The 4907-nt window shown below is 30.7% G+C and overlaps 1 long non-coding RNA gene across 1 annotated transcript; it reads left to right on the top strand.

Moving 5' to 3' along the window:
• The first annotated feature begins 375 nt into the window (after positions 1 to 375).
• LOC134274202 (uncharacterized) lies at positions 376 to 3065 on the top strand. Its single transcript, XR_009993564.1, has 4 exons — positions 376 to 524; positions 1640 to 1654; positions 2428 to 2562; positions 2968 to 3065. It is a non-coding gene; the product is annotated as an uncharacterized LOC134274202 (long non-coding RNA).
• Positions 3066 to 4907: the final 1842 nt, after the last annotated feature.

Below are 4907 nucleotides of genomic sequence, written 5' to 3'. Positions count from 1 at the left end.
TATGACTGCATATCTAAATGTACGATCAAATCAATCAATATATTATTCATCCATAGGATTCTTAAAGAAATTGTTGTATAATATAGGCGTGTATCTATATCATGTTTCTTTTTATAGTTATATAAATGTTTATCAATTAAAAGATATCCATCAATCTTACTTTCGGTGTAGAAATGCAATTTGTCTCAAATTCTGAAGGATGTGTAAAGGAAAATCATATGGCATGCCTTTTCTGACTTATGACGAAATAAATAGGTAACACTTGCATAATTATTCATGTTTTGAAATTTATGATTCTGACCAAGAAAATAATATTTTCACGAACAGTGACACCAAGTGGTGTATGACTGGAATTTATAAATGTGTGACGTATTGATTCTGTCAATATATAAAGAGGATTCTGAAATTTCATTCTATACAGATAAAGAGGAGGGTATCATATTGGACTTACATATAGCTGATACTTTTGTGACTGATCATCAAAATGAAGGATTTGTTAATTTGCTTACTTTTTCTGATTATTGGTATGTGTTTTCTTCTATCAAAATTCAAAACTTATCATTAAGGAGCAAACTTCTTTTTGTTAAATTCTAACTTCATCCTTCGTAAATGATTCAATCCTATGCTGTGTCACTTTGGCCTAAACTTTTGAAAATGAATATGATGCCATGTATACCAAAAGAAATATATTTTTTTTAACTACTAGAGTGAAAAACTTTGAAATAATTTGATATGCTGTTAAAGGTACAGTGAAAGCAACAAAGAATCAACTCTACTTCTTATTTAGAATAGGACGAAAACAACAACGAAAATAAGACAATTATTTAATCATCCTCCCTCTCATTTTTCATTTCGTTTCAATGAACAAATAATTATTATTATATTATAAATGTTTAATGAAGATATTTTTTTTTCTGTAAAATGTTTGCATACACAAGGCAATAAGTCCAGAAAGTAGAAATAAATTTTAAACCGCATGTTGATTATTCACTCAAGTAGGACCTTTTGTTTCTGAAAGTGTCATATTAAGACAGCTTATTTGTTACTTGTCTGCATGAGGGGAAAGTTTGGCATCAAATAAGTATTAATTTGTGTTAATGTGATACACTGTGTAATTAGTAAATCCCTAATTTAAACTTCAGCACAACGACTTTTCTTATGGCTTTTCTCAACGTTTAATAACAGTGTGAATAAATTAAACACAAGTTTTGATTTGAACAATGTAAAACCTTAAAAATGTCTAATGTAAACAATGTTAATTATGTATTTTCTTTAATATAGGCGACCACAATAAATTCCAAAATATGATTCATGTAATACATGGAGAATATAAATATTGATTGCTGAATACTTAGGTATAAATTATGAGTTAAACAAATAGAAAATGAAAAGATGACGTTAACATTCAATAAAAAGTGAGAGACTTGTTTTAGTGATATACAAAATAGGTTTTATAAATTGCTTTTTCTGTGAAACATTTTTCAAATAAATTATTCCATATCATAATTATTCCAATAAATATTCTATTCATGTGTTGTTTTTTTTAACCATCATGCTAATAAACGTAATTTACATGCAGGAGTTCTTCCATTTAATTTGATTGGACAAAATGATAAATTATTTCTTCTTTTATTTTCAGTTGAAGTAATATCAGGTAAGCAGATAAGGATTTCTCTTCATTATCTATAGTAATTCATGCATCAGGGACACTTAGGGTATAACATGTTTATTCTTTGCAACATAATTTAGTGTTGTTCGTTAGTCAGAAAAGGTTTTATTTTTCATATATTAGTATTTATTTTATTGAGAAAAAAATATTTTAATTTGTATATAGCCAGAAAATAACACTGTGTTTTATCTCAAAAATTATGATATTCTTAGATGATATCAATTTTTGAAATGTTAATTACCAAATAATTCACAGCAGTACCATAACGTTAGTGTTTAAATATTAAAATCTGTTTACATGATCTATTGAATTTTTTATGCGCTGAAAGCATGACTTAAGCGTGCGTGATCATGGTTTTATATTTACATCCACTGACTATTTTTTTTTCCTTCATTACTTATGAAGACCATTGCCGTTAACCAGTGCATGAACAACACTGAACAAGTCACGTGCGAAGTTTTCTTGAACAATGACTGTTCCATCAGTTCTACATACAATGACATATTCATCTAAAAACAATAGTTAACAAATTTAATTTTACTTTGAATGATTTTTAACACAGATGTAAATGTTAACAATAAAATGCTTTCCTTGTTTGTTAGTACGGGAATCCATATCACAGCTATGCAGAAAAATATACTAACCCGCTTACGCGGGTTATGTATTTTTCTCTGCAATAGCTGATTAGCTACATTAATTCCTATACTAACAACCTAAGAAAGCATTTTATTACCGGGGTATTTTAATTTCTAATACAGCCTATTACGTGCCCTCCTGGTATGGTGGTAACCCCTGGCAGCAACAGAGAGGATATTTTCCAGGGTTTAACCCACGGGCATACTTCTTGAAGGAGTTTTATGATGAAGTTTTCGACTAATTACAATATAAGTCAGGTAAGTAACATATCATGTGGAATGCAAACTTTCTTGAATTTTGTTTGCTGGTTTGTTTTCGATTATCTATTTTTTTCTATTTTGTATATTTCTTATTGTTTTGCCCGATGTTATGCTTGGCAATTCTATAACGGTGTTTAAATTTTAATATATGTATTATCCTTCAGAAATTAGATATTCATTTCAAAAATGCGTCTGCTTCTGTCCTCTTATATGAATTAAGGCATACTTACCTAAATCTTTCAGCAATTAAAAAAATTCTCAAATATTATTAAAGCCTTTTCCTGTAATCAATCTATTATATTCTTGATATTTTGTTGTCTTACTACTTATTTGATACAGTTATAAATTTAATTAGTTTTGTTTACTTGACGGCAATTTATAATAGTTTTTTTTCAATTCTAGGTTGCCATCTTGGATTGAAACATGTTGCCTTTTACAAGTTGTTCATAGTGTCCCGATTATATTTATATAAATGAAATAAATAAATTTTGTTTTTTGTTTTTTGTTGAATTTGTTGATTTGTTTTCTTTAAAAAATCTGGAGCTTAGCACAATTAATGGAAAATATCCCTCTGCTTCAAATTTAGCCTTTTTTTTTAAATTCCAAACATTGATTTTCATCAATAACAATAGCATTAGATTCAAATGGAAAATAGTTTGAAGTATAAAGCGTAGCTTACTTTTTCAGAAGTGAATAATATGTCAAACTAGTGCTAATTGTAACGGGAACCGTTACAGATGTTCCCCAAACGCTCCCCAACTCCTTTTTTTGTGCCATATTCCCTGTAACCTTAATTAAATAAGACAAACTCTGTGCATTTTTGACTTTAACAACGTTTTCACAGAAGGATACCAATTATATTCAAATGCACATGTTAATGCATGTGCGTTATAATCATATCATCTTGTCTACACTATCTACATATTTAAATATACAATATATTAAAGCATTCGGTCCAAAAGTATGAAAAATCACTCTCAAATGTTTTTTTATTACACTCGTTCCAAATGCACGCACGTGCGTGCACGTGCATGATGACCATACCTTCTTGTAGGAGTCCCTTATATCTTTCTATGTTCTAAATCCCATCCTGTTTGGTTGAAAAACAAGGGAGTTTTAGCCATTTCAAGTTTAAGCCAATCAGATTGCAGCGCACGTGCATGCACGTGATTTCATGATTTGTTTTCTATATCATATTGTAGGATATCCTAATGCATGACTATGTTTTAAATTTCAAAGCATTTCGTCAAAAAACAAAGGAGATATAGCCATTTAAAGTTTCAGCCAATCAGATTGCAGCACACGTACATACGCATGCTTTCATGAAAATTCTTATACATCATGCTGTAGATCTTCATTATGTAGGTCTATGTTCAAAATTTCAAAGGATTATGACAAGAAACAAGAAAGATATTGAGACTTTACTTTCAGCCAATCAGAGCGAAGCGCACGTGCATGCGCGTGAGATCTTACTTTTATGACCATGTCATTTTGTCTATGCTTCCAATATATACTTATAATATGAGTTTCAAAGCATTTCATCAATAATTTAAATAGTTTCGTCTGTATCAATTATATTGGACATTTCTCGTGTTGCACGTGCGAGCTCTTGCAAGCACATGTGCATGCACATGCTTTCATGATAAATCTTATAATACAGGCTGTAGATCTCCCTAATATATGACTATGTTCAAAATTTCAAATGATTTTATCAAAAAACAAAAAAGATATTGAGACTTTAGTTTCAGCCAATCAGAGCTAAGCGCACGTGCATGCGCGTGCGATCTTGCTATTTTGACTATGTCATCTTGTGCTTACTACTAATATATCCTTACATTATAAGTTTCAAAACATTTCGTCACAAAATAGAAAAGTTACGGTTATATCCATTTTATATTGGTCATTTGAAGTTTTGCACGTGCGCGCTGTTGCAAGCACGTGCGCGCAAAATGACCTTGATTCCGCAAATCTACATAACATGCCTACTTACCCTAAAAAGGTTTCACCTAAGTCGGATGTGTAGTTTACAAGATCACTCGCGGACAAAATTTTCCCAGGAAGAAAAATAATAAGAATAACTAGATGAGAAACTCGTTGCGAGCAACGAGAGGTCTTCCGTCCGATTCCGGTAAGAAAGCGTAAAATCGACCTGAAAAAGTAAACAAAAATTGCACACAAGAGGGATTGAGTTGCCAGCATGAAAATCCAACGAGCTAAATATTACAGTATTGGGACCTCTGCTCTGAATCTTCTTGTATATACCTCTGTATAACAGTGCTTTTTGTCTTAGAATTATGAAAGGCGAGTCACTATTCATAATTTCGCGCCAAACGCTACGATTT

Source organism: Saccostrea cucullata, unplaced genomic scaffold, assembly GCF_032062105.1.
Source record: "Saccostrea cucullata isolate Sc308-1 unplaced genomic scaffold, CSIRO_AGI_Scuc_v1 ctg3014, whole genome shotgun sequence".
Lineage (NCBI taxonomy): Eukaryota > Metazoa > Mollusca > Bivalvia > Ostreida > Ostreidae > Saccostrea > Saccostrea cuccullata.
Note: the sequence above shows the minus strand (reverse complement) of the source record. Positions and strands in the feature narration are given on the sequence as shown.